The 24,662-nt window shown below is 40.1% G+C and overlaps 1 long non-coding RNA gene across 1 annotated transcript in view; it reads right to left on the reverse strand.

The window, feature by feature from the left end:
- Positions 1 to 1,136: 1,136 nt before the first annotated feature.
- LOC126761523 (uncharacterized) overlaps positions 1,137 to 24,662 on the reverse strand; it is a 107,251-nt gene continuing 83,725 nt past the window's right edge. Inside the window, exon 3 of the long non-coding RNA XR_007667371.1 lies at positions 1,137 to 1,209. This is a non-coding gene — a long non-coding RNA (uncharacterized LOC126761523). The remainder of the gene's footprint in view (positions 1,210 to 24,662) is intronic.

The raw sequence follows: 24,662 nt of genomic DNA on the forward strand, positions 1-24,662 counted from the left end.
GGCTTCAAGTTCGTCTCCAGGAACCAAATATTAAATTTTGGCGATTAAAGTATAGTATTACAGACTTTCTCCCCTCATAATTTGGTTTGTGTCTAGGATTAGAGTTACTTATAGTATTTTCTAGTCTTTCAAAATTTGTCTTAAGTACTTAAGGTTTGTATCCAAGATTAGAGTTACTAAAGCCACCCTTTTCACCCTTAAACTGCCGTCTGTAGTTTTATTACTATCCGAGAACATATAGAGCCTACTAAAGATAAATTGTCTATACCTAGTAGGGGCAGTTGCTCAAAATGATTGAAGTATCGATTTTTCAGAGAGTTTTCTCAAATACTTAAGGTTTGTATCTAGGGTTAACACCAATAATAGAACTTTTTTTCCACTTTAATAGCATCTAAATGATTAAAATAAAGATTTTTCAAAGATCGCGTTCAAGCGCATGAGGTTTTAATATTTTAGGTTGTGCCTAGTCTTAGTATCAACTTAGAATTTTTCACTTTCGAAGCATCTAAAATCTACAGGTTAGGTTTGTGTCTATGGTTAGCATCAACAAAGACTTTTTTCACTTTCAAAGATTCTTGCTTTAGTCTTAGTACCTTAAATCCGATAAGATTTTCTTTAAATTAATATTTAATTTCAGCTCATTGACTTAGAAGGATATAACAAGACTTGTTGACCAAAAAATTTGCTTCATTTCCCTTTCGTTAGCAACACGAAGCTGCGGCCTTAGCACTTACTTATTGTCCAGGAAATCCATAAAAGCGCTCATTTACGAGGCAACAATAACAAAAAAGCGCACAAATAAACAGAGCAGAAAAAAATCTGAATTGGAGCACAATAAAAGCCTATTTAATGCCAAAAATCCTTTTTATTGCCAACCCGCTTTGATGACTAACAACACGCAGAGGCGCGCTACCGGCCTAAGCGGCTAGGATGGCGACGTGAAAAGCCACAGCGCAGCCCAAAGACCGGCCAACCGCGGATAAACAAAAGGGCTCAAAGCGTAGTTAGAGCGCTCGAGGATGCTCACTCATTCAACCACCCACTTATGCATTTATTTAGGTGTATATATGTGTATAGCGGTAAATAAATTTAATTTACTTTCATTTAGTACTCACCGAATAACGGAAGTGGGATAACGTCAAAAGGCGCGCGCTCAATGACGGGCGGCGGCAAGGCGATCAACGGCAGCATTCGAGCGCGCGAAGTTAACTAAAAATAGAAAGCGCATAATTAGACAAAAATGAAATGAAAGCATAGAACAATGTATGAAAAACAACAACAAATGATTGCTGGTTTTGCAACAGAAAGCAAAGGAATTGCGTATTTTATGGCGTTATCTTTTTATAGCACTTTTGAGCGATTTTATGGCGCTGGCGCCCATTTAAAGTTTGTGCTGGTCTAACGCTGCCACTCAGCTCCCTTGCCAAACTAGACATATGTATGTATGTATGGTATATGAAAAATTTTGCAAATTTTATGTGCAACATAAAAGTGTGGCATGAATAGTAGACAAATAAAAGTAAAGAGTAATAAATAAAACTCAAAAAATACAAAACAAAAATATTAAAATGAAAAACATACTAAAAAATATATAAAAGCTAAAAGCATATAAAAGTATATATAAACAACAACAACAAAGCCTTATCACTACCCGCGCGCTCCCCCATCTGCTTTTTGTTGCTCTAATTTCTGCGCCCTAGCCACTTGTGTGCTCTTTGCCGCCTCGCCTGTGTCCTTGCGCAGCTCAGCAACGGATGCGGCCACTCAGTTGCCACTTTTTACACATGTTTTTGTTGTTTTTGCCTTTGCATTTCTATTACAATTTCACTTGCAACATCTCTTGCTGCATTTCATTTTTGTCTATTTTTTATATTTTTTATGTTTTGTTGCACACTTACTTATTTAAGCATCAATTAAAATGGTTATAAATAAAATAATTTCATTTTTCATTTCATTGCAATTAAAAAATTCTGAGTTTCATTGCGACAGCCGCGTGTTGCATGCTGCGTTGTATTATTTAGCATGCGCTTTGCCATTTGCCATTGCTGCTGCAGTGGTTTTGTGTGCAGCAGTTGGCTTGACCGGCCGGCCAGCTGGGGGGGGCTAGGCTAGTCCATAACCGCAGGCTCGACCGGAAACCTCATTTAAATTAATTAGTTTTCCTGGTTAACCAAGATTTTTTCCAACCGCGTGGCTTTTTCAACTTTGATTTTTGCACTCTCCCCATTTCCCGCTCTTTCTATATTTTTCTATCTCTCTGGCATTGCTTTGCCAGGCTTTTTGTCTCTATTGCGTAGTCTCTGCTTTTTGCTGGCACATTTTTTATTGCCACAAATCTTCATAATCCCCATGAATGAATGCATTCAATGTTGGTCGGTTTAATTATTTTTAGAAGAGGCTTTTTCTTCATAATTACATTGATGTTGCACACAAATTAATTAAAGCATAATGGAATTCCTGCAAATGTGCAGCATTATCTATGGGATTTAAGCTGTAAAGCTGCGCTTTAATGTTGGCATTTTATGGTGGCGTAAACCTTGCAGAGTTCATACAGTTCGCATTGCAAATTAAATTCTAGAAAAATATTTTGAAGAGTCGCAAAAAATACAGTTGGAACTCAGATGAATGCTAAACAAGAAAAGGTTTTACATTTCACTATATTTTCCTCGATTTAGGTCTCTTAAATTTTGTAATACCACGGCTTATGACATAAGTAAGCACCTGCTGGATAATCAGTTACAGTCGAGAGCTATACCCAATTCCTACTCTGGCGTGAGCAACTCATGTGTAGGGTGCGGTAGCCGACCTACATATGTGGAGGCTGAAGCCTGAGCTAAGCGAAAGGAAGCTTCAACGGAGCCACTCTGACATAATCGGTTTAAGGGTTCATAATCTGAAGTCTAAACGCGGGTGCGAGCGAGCGTCGGTCTTGTATCAAGCGTCTCACTATATAAATGTGTAGTAAACTCTAAACTACTCGCCTAGCGATGTTGCGCGCGGGTTTGGGAGCCACCTCGTAGAAACCACTCCCAATTCAAAGAAAAAGGTGCAATAGCCTCGGATTCCCGCAAAGCTAATATGGCTGTGTAAGCTCATGTTGAGTAACACCAAAAGCTCCGTCACGATCGGGACGAACCTCTCCGAGCCGTTCGATACCAAGCGAGGTTTCAGACAAGGACTTCGTCAATATATTGCTGGAGAAAATAATACGAGCTGTAGCGCTAAATAGCGAAGGTACAATCTTTTTTAAAAGCGTTCTACTAGATCTTTTCACAGGAACTCGGGTTAACTGGCCTATGTGTCCGAAAAAATGGGTATTTTGGACCTACTGTTTTAACGGTAACCTTATAGACAATACGAGTACAAACTTAGAAGTTACTTTCAATTTCCGTGACATCAAGTCAGATTTTCGGACCGTCTTTATAGCTGCAACAGAAGAAGATATCAAGTACGGTTCGGCTGTAATTAAGAAAATCGCTAGATTTCTAGTAGATAATGGTACTTTAGACGATACGAAGCGATTAGATAGACATTTAGTGTGGAACAAAACCTGTTGCCGGTCAGAAAGATACAGGATGTACCAGAAAATTTCTTTAAATGCTGAACAGAAGAAGAACCCGCATAAAGGGTTCAGAAGTAGACTTCTCCTCAAGTGCAATAAAGTGCATACCATGACACTTTACTTTAGTTATTCAATAGTAGTTACTTCAGAAACAAGGGGGAACAGAGAACGCGTTTAGGATGACGATAGGACAGTATTGTCTATCTGCGAATGCTCAGCTTTCAGCCGAGAGAAATAAGATATCTAAATCAATAAATAAATCCAATCGAGTTATTGGGAAGTGTTTAGTTTTCCTTCCTAAAAGACTTAATAAACCTATACGCTAAGCTTCTTCACGAATATATTCGAGTAATGTCAGCGCCATTTCGACTTACCCTTTCTATCAGACAAGGAAGACGCTTGCAGTGATGTTAATAGGAAGGCAAAGTAGGATATGTTAAATTAAGTTGTGTACATTTGAGTCCTGATTGGTTTGGTATATTCTAACAGTAGGATTAAAACAACGTTCTTGATACAATGGACCTCTTCTACTATCATAAGGGAAAGATGTGATCGATTTTTGATGCCATAAGTTCTTTCAACAGCAGAAAAAAATAATTTAGATGAACCGATCTAACCTTAGAACTATGCAATATATCCACTATGAATGAAAGACACATACGCCAACTAAGCTACATAAATATACTCTTCGAATGGTAAGTAAGTTCCGATGACAACTCCAGAAATTGCACGTGGGCTACTATATACAGACCTTTGTGAAGCCACAAAAACGGAATGCCTGTATTTGATCCTATAAGTCAGCGAAGGGTCTTATAACCAATACAAATTTACTCAGGCTACTAATTTCTATACGAACAGCTGGTTGGTATGTCTGCAATTGTGGGCTACCAAGTGTGCTTAGTGGCTGTGTGATGTGGGCTACCAAGTAAGCTTTGATCTCGCGAATGGGTGACAAGAAAGAAGTGTTGAGATGTTTCCAACTCCTCAGCTTTACATAGCTTACAGTAGTTTGTAGATACTAACTGATACTGATCAAAGTTTGCTTATCTCTCCCAACCAATATTTCACGTATCACTAACAACCTCGCCAAAGTAAGACAACACGATCACCTATATAATTGCTTTGAAACATCACTTGAACACAACAACTTTAATGAATTCTGAAAATGTTGCACACACCGACAGCGCAATAACCGAAAGTGCTACCCTCTGCACTTTTCTGTCCACACTTCTCCCGCCAAACTGCTGCTGCTCATTGTTGCAACACACGTATTTGGTAATTTAATTTTCAGCCTGATAGCTTGCGTTCCCACACGCACACACTGGCAGCCGGTTGCAGCGCACCATTTTATGTGAACTCCATTTACTTGCTGCAACAAAAATAACAACAACAGCTACAAACATTTTAATAGCTAGGGCAACAACGGACACAAAATAAACACAAAAACCAATACATACTCTGGGAGTTGTTGTGTATTGTTGCAACATAGTGCATTACCAATTTGTTGCCACAATGCCGTCAGCAATAAGCTGTGCGCTGATGCGTCGAGGGCGTTGCAGGCGTTACCAAAGTGGCGTAAAAATTTTATTACTTGCGACAGCCCAAACATTGTTGCCGCAAATAGTGACAGTAACAGCCGGTTGCAGCAGCAGCAGCAGCAGCAAGGCAACAATATTTTTTGGCGCAAATGCTGCAGCCGACATGAAGCGTTTGGAAATATTCGCGCAACACAAAATAAGGAAATAAATGCAAAATGTGCAAATAACAGCAAATGGAATAGGGCAAACAAGAGCGAACACAACCAGAGCGCCACGGCCCCCAATAGACGCAACGACGGCAAGCCGTGACGCGATTGTCCGCCAACTGCAATATGTTGCGTGCTGTATGCCACACGCCACGTACGCGGGTGCGCACGCAAATTGCACGAATGTGTGTGGAGGTTACACATATGTATGTGTGTAGGCAACATTTGTATGTATGTATGTATGCCTGCGCATAGCAAAACATATTATCCTGTGGCGGCAACCGCCTGCGACATTTTATAGCTTTTTGTGGCAACTTGCATGCCACAACACGTTTGCATCGATTTCGCACGTGTCTCGCTGTGCGTGTGTGCGAGTGCCGCCAAGTTAGTCGCACTAAATGTGATAGTAATAATAACAAGTAGGTCCGCTTCTCACTCTCAGTAAAGCGGGCGGCAGTTAGAGAGAGCGAAAGAACTTGGAAAAAACAATAGTAATAACTGCCATACAAACGAAATTGGTGTTTTTGCATTGTTGCTGGTGTGGCACATTTGCTGTACGTGATTTCATTACAGCGCAGAAAGAAACAAATTTCTGCCGAAGGTGAGAGTAGCCTCAGAGAAATATGTAGTGACATGTATTTTAGTGTATTGTGGACAAAACTTTGCAGTTATATGCAGCGCTAAGGAAAAATAATCCAATCTGGCAAGGACACAAATATAAGCGAGCATTTCAAGATGATTTTATAAAGAGTGGGGTAGCCAGTGATCGAAATTCGACCAGTAGAAAGCACAATTATTAGCAATGTAAAAATATCGAAGATAGAACGTGTCTCAAATTTTATATTTCTAACCAAATTTCGTATGCGGAATTGTTGCGAATGTTCGAAGAGGCTTACGGTGATTCAGTTTCATCAAAACCACTAGCCTACCAGTGGTACAAAGCCTTCAAAGACGGTCGAGAGATCGTTGAAGACAGGCATGCGTTCCACTTTAGTGAGATGTGCTTAAGCTCTCTCGCATGAATTCAGCTCGATAACCTTATTTTTGCTTTTATACAAAAAATGTTTAACAAGAGAGCAGAAACGAACAGAGAAATGGCGAATCGAAGACAGTTTCTGTTTCATTTTTCGGCAGCAGACTGTGTTCGATCACCAGCAGATGTCGCGCCAAAGAAATTAGTTTAGGAACTTCTGAGCTCATTTCGTAGATATTTTTTAGCCAGCTTAAGTCTTTGATTTTAATCTTGAAGTTATAATACCCCTTACAGTAGCATTTCTTGTACCAACTTTATGTTCGAACTGCAGCTATATGCTATAATTGTTCGATCTGAATAACTCGTACGGAAAGTGTGGCGTTAACTTGAACAATGTGTTGAGTACTGTAAGGTCATAGAGATGATACTCACGACGATGTTGTTGTTGTAGCGGCAGGAAACATTCCAGAAGTCCTTGGTCGGATAATAATCCGGGTCCGTTCCCGGGTACTTAGACCCGACTGTCATGGGAACGATCCTCACGTCAAAGGTAGCGCTGGATCTCAGTTCCACAGCTGTGAACGTTGGTCTTTAGGATACTAAACGACCCCATAAGGTTGATAACCGGATCTTAATAGATCGACGCATCGTATTTAGCTAATCACAAATTCGTTAAGGCAGTTAATCTCAACCTCTGCCACTTCGGTAAGTACGTCGAAAATGGGCTTCAGAAGCGTCAGCCAAAATAAATATAAAAAACAGAACTCAGTGATAAAACATAGAAAAGCGGCCAGATGGACTTTGTTAAGAACAAATAAATCAGAGGATCTGTTACAGTCTACACTGTGTCAGAAGAATCTCGCAACCGCACAACGTATAGTTATTGGCCAGCGTTTGACGAGCTCACAAGAGGTCTAAAGATCCAACTCTTGCAAATTCCAGCTGTGGCGAGCTCATCGCATTTGCAGTTTCTGGCGATTTCGCGGTGACCTGTCTTGGACAATAATGCGAGCTGACTTTTGCGAAGCTATCTTGTCAAGTAAAGGATTTTCCACAACAATTATTTTATTTTGATCACTCAGTTTGTATGGTAGCTATAACTTAAAGTAGCCCAACATCGGTGCCTTCTGCCGCTTCTTGGGGAAAAGAGATTTGTGCGAAGTTGCAGACCATTTTCACAAACACTGAGGAACTAGTTCGGGTGTATACAAACCGACAAATCGACATGGCTGTTCCGCGTATCATAAACTAACCGAGAATATATCTGCTTTTTCAACCGAAACAACTGAATTTTATCGAAAGTTATTTAAAACGAGACATAATTTAACCTAAATGTGGAGCAATAAACTAATTTGTGTTCGCTTAAGTAACTTAACCTCACAAAGGTCAGTCTTACCTCAAAAACCTGCTCTTACACATGCCATTCTTTCAATATTTTAGAATTGTTGAACAGAGTTGGACCACCGTCTGCGTATATTTCAAGTATTTCGCACTTGCAACAGATTCATGTGCCCCAAATAATAGCAAATAGTAAAGTTATACAAATTAAGTGCCACACAAGCTGGGACACACACAACTGCGTGCATAGAAATCAATTTACCGTTACCGAGTGGCACACACAAACAAGCATAAATAAATAAAATTAAAGCGCTTATTGACAATGACATAAAATCCAGCCAATTGTTTTAATGACAAAAACGCAAATAAACGGCAGGCCGTAAGTGGCGGCCAAATGGTGGCAATAAGCGTCGTCGTCGTCGCCGCCAACATTTGTGGCAACAGTAGCTGCTTTACATGCGACAATGGCAGCGACGGCGAGCGAACAACAAGGAGTGCAGCAAGCTGGAAATGTGCTTACAACACAACAAAAGCAACAACACGAACAATAACAGCAACTTGGCTAATGACATTGGCAATGAATGGCGGCGCGGCGGCAGCATTGCCAGCTTGTTGCCTTCACATTCAGACATCGAATCTGCACTTTTGCCGCCACACCACCACACGGGCACATATGTGGCACATTTGTATTTATTTCTGCAACTTGTTGCCTTGCTATTTACGATCGACTGTCGATCGTTGTTGACTGCTTTGGCATTAAATAAATCACAGATATGCATCTGGAATCATTGTAGCGACAAGATTGCTGTCAACTGATAGAATATTGTGGCAAGTAGCATTTGCCGCCGCAAGCCGGCGACGAAGTTGTGGCAAGAACGGCAGCACGGCGTTGCTGCTGCAGCAAGAAGGCAGGCATGTGAAGATGAGTGCCATGCAAGCGTAGCAACGCGCCAGCCATCGATCGTTTGCGGGCAATAATGAGCGCCGCAAAGGCAAACAAGCCACGATATCACGTTATATATATGTACATATATACATATATACAAATGTATATGAGGTGATTTTTCATATGTAGATACATGTGTTGCGCCGATTATGCACCGCCCATTAACGCTGTTAATATTGGCTGTCTACTGCCACTGTGCCACAAGCGCTGCCGCGCCTCCAAGCATAAGCGCGCTGACTCCTACTTAGCGGCGTTCGTAAGCAGCTGCTATATATACAGCTATACATACATATATGCATGTGTTGGCGCTGGCGATCGCGTTGACGATGGCGTTGAAGTTGTTGCTATTGTCGCTGATTGCGCATCTGCTTGGACTCGGCTACTTGGCACTAACACCCAACCGATCTACCCTTTTTCTTTATTCGCTATTTTACACGATCGCTGATCGGTGTTGCAATCGCTCAGCGCTGATTGTTTGTACGTTGTACGCTAAGTGTATCTGTTGCAAGTATGCTTGTGGCATCTTCAAGTTCAACAATTGCCCAACCTTATGCTGTAGATCATCGCCATCGCGATCGTCATCACCAACGCCATCGTTCGTTCGTATGCGGCATTGCAGTAGCACTTGTTATTTGTTCAATTTTGTTGTTGCAACATATTTGTGGTCGTTAGTCGTTTACGTCGTTTACAGCTGACTGCTTGGTTGAACTATGTTTGTTGACATTGCATGTGATTTGCGAAACCTGTAGTCATTTGCAAACACGACAAACATCTTCAACTTGGCTAGACAAGTTTATCGAACCGCGAAGTGCAACTGTTTCGTTGGTGTGGCCAAAGTTTGTTGCACATTAGTTATGGATTCGGAGTTTTCAAGGGTGTTGATTGACGTGAAGTATGGAAGCTTAGTTCCGCAGTTCATAAGGAGTGTTAGATATTTATGTATAGAAGAAGCTCTTAAATGAAAACTTGCTTCAGATAATCGGCTCCAACATAGAACTTGAACTTATCGGCAAATGGAATGTAATATTAAAGAGATACCGGGCAGGTTTTACGATAAGCTTGTCATAGATTGGGTGTTTACAGAACGATTTCGCCAAATATTGGACTTTTGCCGTATGTGGACTTCTTTCTCATGTAACTTTAAATGCCTAATTGACATCCTGTTCGATTGTCCCTCTAACACTACCTTCGCTCAACCTTTTTTGGCGTACTCGAGTGTACTGGCATGCTGAACTGATACCCTGGCGGTCACCGTATCGCTCCGGTTCCGTCGCTTCGATCCTATATTCTCAGAAATAGATCTGAGTGTCAGTTCTGAGCTTCCTTCACCATCAGCTTACGTCTTGTCCTCGTTAAGTGTATAAGAAAAACTCAATGCTAAACGGGCCTCACTCAGAACCTCTATTGGGCGGCCCAAAATATTTCTCTTTAATGGTCACAATTTCATCTCTCACGAGGTCAAGACGAGGATTCACGCATGCCTTTCTGGGGAAATGCATATAGACCCGTCTAGGGTGAAGAGGAACTCCTCTTAACCAACGCCTACGACCCCAACCAAATAATAACTGTGAGGACTGCCATGCTTTTAGCGAACCAGCCGTTTCTGCTGAGTTCATGCCAGTATACTTTAGTGCCAGAATGCAAGCACCAACCCAACCAAAAAAAAGTTAGTTCCTAATCCTTATCCACATTGTGACTATATATAGTCCAGTTAGTAAGCCCATGAAGGCTTTATTGATTACTGAGACAGAATTATTCATAACTGTCATATTTTTGAGGTTGGCTATTAACTCCTTATAAGAGCAGAAGAAGAGGTAAGGTGGGTAAAAGAGAAAAATAGGATTGAAAGTGAAAGTGATAGAAAGAAGATAGAAGAGCGGATGCCAGCGAGATAGCAAGTTCATAACCAAAATCGATAAGTTGGCTTCCAATAAGAAAAAAATCTTTGAAACGATCACTTAGGACTTTTGAAAAGGTTTAATTGAAATACTTTTGATCAAAAATAAGGACGAGTTGATGATTCCGAGCTGTTGAGATGTTCAAGCGTAGTAAAATCGATCTTTTGCGTCGTTATGTGGCAAAGAATGAAACATGGCTCCACCATTTCACTCCGAAGTCCAATCGACAGTCAAACGAAGTGTAAAAAAATCAACAGCCGGCTGACAAGGTTATGGCGTCTGTATTTTGGCTTGAGCTTGGAATCGCAACTTTCCTTGACTATCACGAGAAAGGAAGGACCATGAACAGACTATTACATAGCGTTATCGAACCATGCGAAGGTCGCCGAAAAACCAATGCATTTTAAGAAAAAGAAGTGCTGTTTTACCAAGCCAATGCACCGTTTCACAAGTCATGGAAAGCGATGACCAAATCCATGAATTGGACTTCGAAGTGCTTCCTCATCCACCGCATTCTCCAGTTCTGGCCCCCAGCGACTATTTCCTGTTCTCAGATATCAAAGGAATGCTCGTTGGGAAGAAGTTTTCGTCGATTCAAGAGGTGATCGCCGTAACTGACTTTTTGAACCAAAGGAAAAATTTTACTACAAAAGTGGTATCGAAAAGTTGGAGGGAGATTGTAGTTAAAGGGAACTATGTTGAATAAAGAATTGAATTTTGCCAAAAAATATGTTTTTTTATCATGATAAGTCGGGGACTTTCCAATTAATCCGTTATCTTCAATTTATTGATAAATTAATGCATGAAAGTCTATGAAGCCGCCTAGGAAAAAGCTCAGGAAGAAAAATGCTCTATGAACACAAGTTATTATCTTTTCTAACGGAAAGTTATGCAACATTGCTAAGCATGGCATCTGCCACACACATGTCAGTACCGAAAAAAGGCCACACACACAGAGCTGTATGACAACAACAATAAAAGCAAATGTTGTAAATGTTTGCGCTGCCGAATGAACTCGACAAATTTATTTATTTATGTATGGTATTGGTATTTGTATGTGTGTGTGTATGTGCTACCGCATGTCTGTGGGTTTGTGTGCGCCACATATTGGCAAAGAATTGATTTTGCATAAAATTATGTGGCAAGAGACGAGGCGTTGTTGACGTGGCCAAGTTGTGAGTCTTCACAAATGTAGCCAGCAACAGCAATAGGAGTAGCAGCAGCAAGAAAAACCGTAGTCGAATTGCAAGTGAAGCGTTGCCGAAGGCGATGAAGGCGACGCAGGCTCATCAATATGCGTAAATGCTACTGTGTTGATTGTTCTTGCTGCCACGTCGTGTGTGTCTGCGCTTGGTTTTAGCACACTACTGCGCATTGTTGTTGTTGTTGTTGCTGGTATTTGTAATCGTTACAATGGCCTGAGCAATGCTTGTTGGCAGCAATTAGCAGCAATGTTAACTTTCATGTTAACGAACCAATTTGAAATTTAAATACATACATATGTATGATTAACGGTGTGTGTGTGAGTGTGCCATGCATCACGCAGTTAAAAACCATACCAATACACATTTGCACATGTGCAACGCGCTGTGGCATATATACGTCACTGCCTGCCGCAAGTGCCAAAGCTAGTTGGCTGTTGATTTGCTGCCTTTGCTGCACTTTGTGTTGCTGCTGTCAAAGCTTCATTGCTGACCAGCCTAAAAACTGCTTTGAATGCCGCACGATAGAGCGCGCTGCGCAGGCAGGCTGATGGACTTCAAGGCTCGTTGCTCTGGCGGCTGTAAAGCGCTCAATATTACTGGCAAGCAGTCATGTTGGACGTCGCTGCCACAAAAACAATAACAATCACAAAACAACAACAATAACAACAGCAACAGTCAACTACCATACATTCGTCCAATGCCAAGGCCAGCTGAGCGATCGATCGTCCATGCCACTTTGTAGATTTTGTTAGTTATTTTGCGTTTTTGCTTTGTGCGATTTTCTGTTATTGTTGTGCTTGCTGTTAGCTTCTGATTTGGTCTGACATTTAGCGCACCGGTTGGCTGGAAACAATAACAGTTCGTTAAAAGCATCTTCATGTTTCTTTATGCAGTTTTTTCTTACGCTCTAACATGCGTTGCAGTTTTTTGCCAAGTTGTTGCATGCCTCAAATGTTGTTGATGATGCTCTTTTGAGGCGTAAGCGTATTTCTACAGTGAAAAAATTTCGCGAAGCGTGTTGTGTTTTCCGAATATCAACCGATGCAAGCGATAGCAATTCGGTGTGGTACGAAGACAGATTGCTCAGATTAGCGCGAGCAGAAACTACTGAGGGGTGTGCTGTTGCCACTACTATCGTCACTTGTTGCTAATGAGGCGCTGAAATGAACTTTTGAAAGGTAAGCAGCCAAACCGATGGTCTATGCGGACGACTAGTGACGAGGAAGTTGCTAGACTCAATCAGCAACGTGATAGTTCTAAGGGTCATACATCGTCACACAATATCAGCTAACCTGGAGGTAACTGATATATATGGTACTATTTACTAGGAGGTATGAAATCCCAACATGTAAACCGAGTCTCAATGGGGTTGAGTTTAGGTAGCAGACTAAGTAACTGAGAATAATTTTGGAGAGCGAACTAATGTGGGAACTCAATGTGGAAGAGAGAAAGAAGTGAGTGGTGCTATACATATATGTATAAAAAAGACTCTAGGCTCTATAAAGATCCCATAAACTCCTAATATCTCATAATTTTATCAAGTTTCATCAACTGTACTCATGCATTGATGTTACACAGTAGTAGTCAAGCCAATCTTGTTTGGCGTTGCCTGGGTTGGTGGAATACAGTCAACCAAATGTCATACAGAAAACCGTTGGAGCGAGTACAACGACTCCCTGTTCGGGAACGCTAAGAACTACTCCAAAGGCTGTGACTTGCTGGCGGAACTTACAACGCTGAAGGTTGACTAATGGAGTGGTAGCCGGGATCTAACGCTCGGAGCTGGATCTCAGCCGTAAACTAAGGCGAAAGTCTCACATCGCATTACGTTAGAGAATGCCATTAAAAGCAGGAAGTCTGTAGATGTAACCGCTGCCGGAAAGCGACTGCATATGTACTGAACCCCGTATCCACAAAGGAATTCCGGGCAAAGAAATAAATAATGATGAGATTGGTAAAAGTCCTATGAGTCTGACTACGGAATCAATAAAGGAAATACAGCAGTCACCAAAAACGATACACAAGAGTTGACAGGCAGATCAGGGTGAGATGGGTGAGATCCTCCACTCAGGAGGACATGCAGAATCATGGGCTCCGAAGAAAACCACACATGCCTTTCTACACATTCAGTCTCCAAAGGACTGCAGGACAGTTGTTGGACCAGTTGTTGGAGAGACTCTAGAACAACTTATATGCTTCTGTCCAGCATTATCTAGAACCCGTTGTAGATATTTAAGAGTTTCGCAGTTCAAATGACTAAATTAAATATCAATCGGTATCACGTGTACTTCAGCTGAAATTAAATTTAACCTCCATTTGGCGTTACTAAGCTCCATTAGGGTTATGTATGGCGTGACAGACAGTCAGTATAGCCTAACGCAACTAAATGAAAGTTTTCGGAAAAATCAAAGTCTTCAGACCTCCAACGATACTGAAAAGCTTCTAGAATTTGCCAAAAGCTTTCTCACAGTGTACATTACTTATGCCTTCAAAGCTGCATACCAAAGCTTCAACGCTGACGAGTTGCACATGGCCAGACACAAGCCAACCGAACGGGAAGAAAACAAAAAATCACACCAAATAGCGGCAAGAAAAAACGGTAAAGTGAAGAAAAGCACAAACGGCAGACAAATCGCATAAAAGCAACAGCAACAACAAAGGCAAACATAAAAGCAACCGAATTAATTTGCTGCCAAAGAAGAGGCAAATAGAGGCCTACAGCGGCGTCGCACAGCCAGGCGCACAGAAAATTGGCAGCAATCGCTGCCACAGCTTGGCTGTTGCAGTTGCAAACTTCGGCAGCACAACCAAATGCTGCCAATTTTGTTGCAATTGCACTTAATGCATGGTGTTGCCACGATTTTTGTTGCCGAGAGCTAGCTACTATACGCTGCGCCACACTTTGTTTTTGGTTTTTGTTGCACTGTCGATTACCGTGAAATGGGAAATAATGTTGGCCAATGGCAGCTACAAATGTTTGCAACAAAATTGCTACGACTGTAGACATATGTATATGTAACATACAATGCTGCATTGACAGCTTACACAACAACAACAACCAGGGCAATATATGGCAGCAAGTTGTAAATGCAATGCCTAGAAGAGGCTGCAAAGCATTTGGTGTGAATTGAAGTGTGTTGCAGCAGAAAAAAAATAGTTTGAAAGCTAGTAGCAGACGAAATGAACAACATTTGCATTTTGCATTCCACAGCATTGTTGGCTACTCGCTTTTTATGGACTGCAAAAATCACACAAACAACAACGCCATGAATGTCTAGTGGCATATGAGTGCTGGCTAGAGAATAGCAACGAAAATGACAACACTTGCAGCTTGAAAATCAAAACATGAAAAACAAAAACAATAAAAACAAAAACAGTAAAAACAAGTTTGGTTAAACCGAATACCCCCTACGAATAAAAAAGTTTGCCATACGAGAACTTGATTTTGATTTGTCAGTTTGTATGACAGCTATACGCTATAGTGCTCCGATCTGAATAATATGTTCGGAGAATGTGCTGTTGCTTTGAAAAATAATACATGCCAAATTTTATAAAGATATCTTGTCAAATAAAAAAGTTTGCCATACATGTACTTGAGTTCGAGCTGTCAGTTTGTATGACAGCTATATGCTATAGTGATCCGATTTGAACAGTTTCTTCGGAGATCGTAGTAATGCTTCAGATAATTATCGATGTCAAATTTCGTTAATAGATCTCGTCAACTAAAAAAGTTTTGTATACAAGAACTTGTTTGGGATAGATCAGTTTGTATGGCAGCTATATGCTATAGTGGTCTGATTTCGACGGCTCCGACAAGTAATCAGCTTCTTAAGACAAAAACAGCATGTGTAAAATTTCAGAACGATATCTCTAAAATTGAGGGACTAGTTCGCCTATACATTGAAAGATCAACGGACAAGCTAAATTGGACTCAGCTCGTCAGGCTAATAATTTATATATGTATACATTTTAAAGGGTCTCCAATGTCTCCTTTTTAGTATTAGAAACTTTGTGACAAACTCAAATTAACCTGTTCAGGGTATGAATGAAAAACTGACAACTATGTCAATGCACTTGTATGAAATTCCCGCAAATAAAGTTGAATAAAGTTGCACGATTGCTTGCCACATTTATGCCAAAGCATAGCAAATAAATTGCCGTTTTGTGACATTGACTGTTGTGGGGGCGCTCTCTTGATAGCTATATGGGAGTACATACATATGTACTACTAGTCATTTATAGCACTGGGTGTGGTCTCAAAGACCAGCCGTAGATGTGCAAGCCTGTTCAAGCCTAATCTGAATTAAGATCGACAGTGATTGTCAGCAAGAAATAAGGTAAGCAAATTTATTAAATTTGCTTTCGTAAAACCAGCGCCACTCCGCTCTCTACATTTCCTAAGTCATAAATAAGACTCGTCACTACAGTGGTGTGACACCTTGTTGCTTTGCTTTGACATTTGTCACTCTCCGCTTGCCGCTTTCGCTTGTTTTGCTGTTGCCTTTACCGTTGTCAGGCAACAATTCAACTCTGAATGTGTCAACCAGCCTTTCAATGAGGACATATTGGCTTATAAAATTTCTATTTGCAATGTAACTTTAATTAATTTTTTCCGGAGAAAATGAGTCATTGTAATTAATGTCGTTTGGTGACACTCCATTTTAATTACAATTAGTTTTGCGAATTCCCAATTTTCCAAATGAATGATTTTTACTTGATTGTCAATAAAGTTGTAGAGTACAAAAACAATTTTAATTGCAACAAAAAATAAAAGAAAGCTTTTGGAGAGAGTAATCAAAGTAATAGCATATTCATTGAAATGGAGAGTGTCAAATGATCTAAAGGCTCTTTGAAACTTTGTTGGTTCGCAGAGTGACCAAAAAAATTCGTTTTATTTATTTACATATATGTACATATGTCTATATTGAGTTGAATTTCTTTCAAATGTCGCTGTTTATGAACAAAAATTGTATGCAAAGAGAGTTAGAAAGAGAAACCGTGATATTGTTGGACTGAAAGAAACTTCAAGACACCATAAACGAGGAAACAGAAATCTTTATATTATGATTGGGTCAAATAATTTGGCAACGAGCTATCTCTCCCGATTCCCTAATCGATAACGATAGAACAGACTTTCCATTGCCCGTCCATGAATAAATTCGAATAGCAATTACCCGCCTGAAGAACAACAAAGTGGCGGGGCCGATGGATTGCCGGCCGAGCTATTCCAACACGGCGGCAAAAACTGATAAAGAGCATTCATCAGCTTCTTTATAGAATATGGTCGGATGAAAGCATGTCCGACGATTGCAACTTAAGGGTATACTGCACAATCCACAAAATGGGAGACCCCACAATGTGCGCCTACTACCGTAGGATAAGCCTCCTCAACACGCCAACTCTTCGTCAAATTTTAAAGCTGCTTCTGACAGCATGAAATGGAGCTGCCTCTGTGCCGCTATGTCTGAATTTGGTATCCCCGCAAACCTAATACGGCTGTGAGAACAGACGTTGAGCAACAACAAAAACTCTGTCGGGATCAGGAATGACCTCGCCGAGCCTCAACAACTGAGCCGTTAGTTCTGCTTTCTCCAGAATGGATAAAGAAGCGAGGCAAATGAGTCTAGTAGTGAACGAGAGCAAGACGAAATATATAACATCAAACAAACAGTCGCCGCACTCGCGACTCCAGTGGATACGCTGGCTAAGTCATGTCAAACACTCCAGCTCTGAAAGTATTCGACGCAGTACCTGCCTGGGGAGGCAAAGGAAGAGGTGGACCTCCACTCCTTGATAAGACCAGGTGGAGAAGGACCTAGCATCGCTTGGAATCTCCAATTGGACAATTAGAAACTGCGTAAACAGTGTCTACAGCAGTAAAGAAGAAGAAGAAGTGGTGAAGCTAAACTATAAAACTCTCAGAGGAATAGACTGATGAGAAATCTTCCTAAACTATCGTCTAAAGGCAGAGATTATTTCGTCAAGATAGCAGAGAGTTCATGTTTCGGGTATTCAGAGTGCAAAGCGTATTTTTCTCAGAAGGTCTTAAGCCAAAACCCTGCAATTGCTCATATTCCAACAAAGAGCTGCTCCTACCAAACGCCTTTAGCCGGAGTAATGTTGAAAGTTTAACCATCTTAATTTCAATAATGGCAGCTACAATCGATGGGGCTCGTAAAAGTGACGCCACTTGGCTATGTAATACCAACACATACACATACACACACATATGTATGTATGTATGCACCGCATTGATGACCGCAGGATGGCCAATTCTGCGCTTTTCGCCAATATACGCAATCATTTGAAAGTCAATTGCAAGCAATTATCAACTTTTGTGGCAAAATAAAAAATTTACAACACCAGTGCAAGTTACGCATGTTGCATGCAACTACGCGAAGAGCAATGCAAAAGTAATGATGGCCAATTGCCACTTGTCAGTTGTGCAACCAAGCAAAATTAGCGCCCATAAAGTGAGTGTGCGTGTGAGTGCGTTGCGCCGGTTACATGCAACGGCAAGGTGGCAAGTGTGGTGAGGTTATACTCAGGAGCATATATATGTGTTTCCACCATCGATTCGAGACATTCAAAGCAACATTTGTAGCTAATTTCCACTCAAGGCCATGCAACACGCATTCATTCATGCAACAAATTGTTTATCATTAAAGTGAATTAGTTTTTCAATTTTCAAATGAATGCTATAAAAATAAAGTAGCAGCGAATGAGTTAAAGAGCCGCACTAGCAATGCAGTCACTGTGCCACACATCTGCCTATATACGTACATACATATAGCTGCAACATTCTCAATTTTATACGCAAGCACACATTTGCGCTACGTTATTTATTGCATGCAACATGCGTCGCTAATGAAACTCATTGGTTTATTAGTTGGTTTAGTACCAATTTTCATGTTGGATGATATAGCAGAGAACAGAAGCAATAAACATTAGCAGAGGATGCACGACAACTCTTGCAGGTGGAGGTAAATAAACACCACTACACAGGCGGTGAGGGTTTTTAGCCGCAATCGGAGGATACTTCAAAAAGCTATCTCTCACTCTCTGTCTCACTCTGTCACTCACTTTTATTCGACCAAAGATCTCTCTTTTCCCTCTGCTAAAACTTCTTAGCTTTCTTTTAATTAAAATTCTTTCGTAAAGTTGTTAATTTGACATTTACTTCGAGAGCGAACAAGGCAAATAGAGAAGTTTTTAACTTATAAATTGACACTACTAATTTGAGCTGTTCCGGAGTTCTGTTGGTGTTGAGCCTTCTTCTAGATAAGGCTGGACAAAAGCATAGGAAGTGTTCCAGCGTTGCACTCATGCCCACATCGCTGTACTTCCTGCTTGTAGCGTCGTTACCTACGTCCATCCAGCTCACATGCCAGTAGATTGTGACCTGTCATTAGGCCAACAATCGTCCTGCAGTCCTTTCGAAAGCGTGTGCGTAAAAAACATACGTGTTTTCCTCGCGGCCCTTGCACATGATCTTGGCAATCTTGCATTTCGTTAAGGTATTCCATTCCGTCCTTGGTTTTTCATTTGGTTTTTTAAGACCGGAGTAAAGATTATGAATCATAGACAAATATAGTGAATCATAATCTTTACTCTGATCTTAAAAACCACATGTGCTTTAATGAGTCCTCATTTTTTTCTCACGTCCTGCAATAGCCATAACTATTTCGTTTGCTTACGAATGTTGCCTGCAATTCGCACCTAGCTTATAGTAAATTTTACATACATAGCAGTATAGTTATGAGAGCTCTGTGTATCACAATAATAATTTAGTGATATGCATAGAATTTACTCTCCTAACAGTTAACGCTTTATAAGCTTAAACTAGTTTTTTTTTCTATACAGAATCATCATGATTTATGAAATATTAATGCTTCGGTATCTATTAGTGGCAAAATGTTCAAAGCTTGCACAGCTGTTCCGAAATGACGTCATTTTAGATTTCGTAGACCCATTCAAAAGTACTTATGCTGGTTATAGGGTTCTTTTTTAGCTGTATATAATTTCGTACATCTTGGCCAAGCAGATACTATTAAGTATTTGGGATTTAAAACTTATACATATATGCCAAATCCTTGCAATTTGGAAGGTTGCAGATGATCAAATCGTATCAATATATAGACCTGTAAATTGCTCACATAATGGTGGTAATTTGCCCATTTTACGATGGGATTCTACTACGGCAGATTATTTTTTATTGCTGCTATGTTAAGTTAGTGGTATAAGCTGGTAGTTGGCTTACTGTGACTGACCAAATGGAAGCTAACTTTTATTGAAAAAATATATATATTCATTCAAAACAATGAATTCTTAGTCATCCTGGTCACAATTAAAGGCCTGAAATCATATAGAGCTAGCATATAGTTTCAAATTTGTATAGCCAAAATATTTATCTCTCAAGAAACACCCTGTAATTTTTTCATATCACGTCTTTTTATAGTATTCGAGTGCTCATATTGCAGATATGCTCACCACGGTTTAATTAGCAAACCAAATCAACTCATTCAGCAAGGAACACGCCCACCATAACTCAGCGCGCTTAGCAGCAGCACACTCCAGCCAAAAATGGTGAGAAATAAAAATCGAAGATGAGAAGCGACTAAAGCATATATAAATATGAAATAAAATTAACCAAAATTGGAAGTTAAGTGCCAATAAATTTCGGCGTCAATGAGACTTGTTAAGGAAGAATATATAAAATTATAATCGCTTTGGGAAGCGAAAATAAAATGAGAAACGAACATATTAACGGCATGTGATGGGTTTAGAGAAAGACTCAGACAAACATTTATGTGGTCAATAGCGGGTATTATGTATAAATTTACATGTGGTGTAAAGTCGGCAAGAATTTTTTCCCACTGCTCACAAACCGTTAATACTTTGTGTGTTTGTTGTGAGATTTTTTGTAATTTTTTTTCAATGCTGCTGATACTTATGGGAGCTGACTGGCTAGCGCTTGAATGAAGATGGCTTTGTAGGCATAATTTGAGTTATTTTTATTCTATTTTATACTTTTTTTCATATTTTTTTTAATAAATTATTTCATTTTTTAATTTTTTTTAAATTTTTTTAAATATTTTTTAATTAAAAATTTTTTTGTTTAAATTTTTTTTTTAATTTCTTTAATATTTTTTTACAATTTTTTTTTATTAAAAAATATTTTTATTTTTTTAACACTCTTCTTCCCAACAACTACTTGCGCTCAACAAGCCTTGTATTTTAATTTTATTTCTCCTTTCTTTTCCTTTTTTGTGATTCTTGAATTTATTATCGAAAATATTTACACCTTCTCTTTTGTTGGTTGCTTGTAGTGCGGGACTTAATCCAAATGAATTGGACAGTTGCCTTTTGAAGTCATCCATTATACTTGTACGCTTGAGAATTATGCCTTTTTTCGCCTCCACCGCTACGTATACTTCTATTCTACACATTATTCTGCTGCCTCAATTTATTCTCACCTTTATTTGCGCCATTATGCCGCTTAATCCTCTGAGTTGACTGTCAACAACTGAGTGCCTCGCGGCAGTTGGACAACTCGTAAGTGGAGAAATTGTATAATTAAATAGTTAAGCGTCGCAGGTGTGCAGCGCTTTACTGGCTCTTCAGCCACGCTAACGCCTGGAGCTGCACAAAAGTACAAATATATTCTTTCCCGACCTTTCTTTTTTGTGTGCCTTTACTAGCGCTTAATGCTAGTAAATGGAAAATAGCAGGGAAAAACAACAAAAAGTAGCGCTCGCCGGCTGCCATTCAAATGCAAATGAATGAGTAAAGTTCGGAAATTCTCAGCTCAACGCTGTCATCCTTAGGCTCAGCTCGGTCAAAGGGTTAGCTGCGTAGTCGCGCTCCCTACTTTTGCCACGGCCACAATGCGTAGCAATTGAAATAGTTCATAAATTAGTTGTGCAGTGCCATTTGCTCGTACCCTCGCTCCCGCTCTCTAACCCCCCGCTATCGCTTGTCATGTGCAGTGTCCAGCGCCCAAGTTTCAAGTTGAGCTGCGCGTTTTAGTCAGGCTGGCGACCCATGCTTTCGTTTGTATGCCATAAAAATGTAAGAAAAGTCTCAAAACAAAAACAAAAACAACAACTGCATTTACAATAGCAATAAAGTAGTGAATGAGAATTACACAAATAGTATGGGCATAATCAAAAAAGCTGAAAGGGTTCAACCATTTCATTGCGCGGCCAGTCGTTTAACGTTTTAGTCGATTGCTGTTGTTGTTCTGGTTATGGCAGTCGCTTAGCCACAACGCCGAGGGTTTTTCAACACATTCCGGCAGGCAGGAACTTTGATCTTTTGACGATTTAATTTTGTGCGCAACGCACTCCTGCCGCCTGGGCCACTGCACGGTCAGCGGCAACCTCGCTCGCGCTGCCATAAAAAGCCGGCAAAAGGTAGGAAAATGGTTGGGGCACAAAGGCGCACAGCAACGGCTAACTCATTAACGGCCGGGTCAGTTTCGGACGCACTCAATATCTGGCGCAAGTGTGTATTATTGGGTCGCTTGGCCGCCGTTGGGCAATTGGCTTGGCGTTGCTGCGGCACAGTTGTTGCAATAAAAGGTGTATTTACCTGCGTGTGCGTGTGTGTGTTTGGAATTTATTTAATTCGAAATGTAAGCTGTCAGGTGTTAATTTATGCCGTCGCACACATTTGCATAAATATATTTGACGCACAACTCATTAAGAAGCATCTTGTTTTCGGACCGCTTCGTCATTGTCTCATTGAATTAATTATTTCATTTTTAGATTTACGATTGCTTACGTATTTTGCAAAATAAGGGGAAAAGGCACTTATTATGCATACGGGACTATAGTTGATCTGTACCCGAAATCTAATACGAATTTGAATAGTTTTTAATTGAAGTTGAAGTGTCTAAACTAACAGTTAGTTTTTAGTTTGAAGTACTTGTAGGGTCCCAAACACTTGAAGTGATGAATAGAATTGATATGCCTTGCCAGCTTATGATATATACAGGTTTATACTACAGTGAACTGCAACTTTCAGAAAAGTCAGCGCTAGCGAGGATTTGCATCCCAGTTCTATTTCTTAACTCTTTCGTACAGAAAACCGAATGTAGGTGAGAAAGCTGTAAATCTTCCCGCAATAAAGCGAAAACTTTCATTTTTATGCTTTAATTACTATTTTTTTATGCTCTAAACACTTATGGAGTTGTCGAAGTTCTCGTTATTTACAGAGGTGATACACAAATGAGTTAAACTAGTCTAGCGAGGATCGTCCAACTGCAACCCAGTTCTGGCATTCACAGTCGTGCACGAAGTAATTTTCCGTTGGCTTTCGATACAGAAAACCGAATGTAGGTGAGAAAGCTGGAAATCTTGATATATAAGACACTTTCATCAATATTGGGGGGAAGATTTAAGCCCATTGTAAATAAAATTGATTGGACCTTATCAAGTGTAGCTTTATAGCTCGCGGCTAGACAATATGTCAAATCCTAGTGAAGGCCCTTACCAAGCAGATCGATACCCAAGATCTTTTTGTCGATTCCAAAGCTGCTTTTGATAGCATTGACAGCAGCTGCCTATACGGTATCATGTATAAATTTGGTGTCTCTGAAAAATACATAGGAATATGCAGAATAACGTCAGCTTTGTTAAAATCAAGAAAGACCACTCCGAGCCGTTCGAGAGTTAGCGAGGTTTTAGGTAGGGTGATTCCCCCTCATGTGTCTTCTTCCATATAATGCTGTAAAAAGTGATTCGTGCCGCTAATCTGAACCGCAGTGGCAATTTCTACTTGAAAAGTACAATGCTACAGGTTTTCCAGCATAAAAAAGAAATGAAAGACGTCAGTATTGTGAGAGGGCAAGACAAAGTATATAGAGATCATAAACAATGATTCCTCGAGTCTTGTCTAGTTAACCATGTGAAAACGTAACGATTGCGTTTGTTGGATCATGTCATTTTCAACGAAGATGTTGATCCAGCGGACAGCTCCTTCGTTTCGAGACCCATAAGTGAACAATGGAAGCAAGACGTTCACACATCCAATGGAAGGGTCAAGTACATAGCGACCTGTCTGCATTTGGATTGTACAATTGGCGTTACCTTACAAAGGATAGAGGCAATTGGCGAAGTTTTGTGTTCGCTGCTCACACCGACCCCTGATTGCAGTGTCTTGGAAGCAGAAGAGGATATATATAGGAGAAGGCTCATACTTGTTGGTATACATCGAACTTAAGACTTTTTAATCTGAATATTCCATGAAATATTGAGCTGGTTACAATAGCTGAGTATGCGATTATCAACGCGGGCAGTCTAGTTCAAGACCTTAAAAACTCCCCTTACTGTTAATCATTTCAATCCGTGAGTAGAATTCTCACTTGAAAGCTTACCATAAAGTCTATCCAGCTTTCGCTGAAAGCTACTGTAAGTGATTTCAATCCGTCTAGTAAATTTCTCAGATGAAAACTTCCCACAAAATGTATTCATCCTCCAGAGAAAATCTCTCACATAAAGTTCATCTAGGACTAGCCTTCGGTGAAAGCTCACTGAAGGTGAGTTTAGTTCGGTCGGTGAAAGCTCTAACTTCATGAACTTTCATTTTAAATGGCGTTCAGCGGAAATAAAAGCAGGAGCTTGGTCTAGCGTCTGATTTATTTACTACTATTACAGTTATACTCTTGAAGAGAAATTTTCAATACAGACACTTTCTGAAAGCTGGACTTTGTTCACAAAGCCACCACGCCCGTTCGCTGTTAATCATCTTCAGGGATTGACTGAAGTGTTATACTTGTAGATATCCCGAGTTATCGCTACAATCTGGTCTTTTGCCCTATGACTGCGCTTCAATTTTTATTTATTGAAATTTTATTTTTTTTTTTTTATTTTTTATATTAAAGTTAAGCTAGACTTGTCCCGTATGCACAATTTCAGTTACGATTTTGAAATAAATTTCAATTAATTAACTGCTAATGAGAATGCAACAACAAAATTTTGATTAATTACTTGT

Source organism: Bactrocera neohumeralis, chromosome 6, assembly GCF_024586455.1.
Source record: "Bactrocera neohumeralis isolate Rockhampton chromosome 6, APGP_CSIRO_Bneo_wtdbg2-racon-allhic-juicebox.fasta_v2, whole genome shotgun sequence".
In the NCBI taxonomy this organism is placed as follows: Eukaryota; Metazoa; Arthropoda; class Insecta; order Diptera; family Tephritidae; genus Bactrocera; species Bactrocera neohumeralis.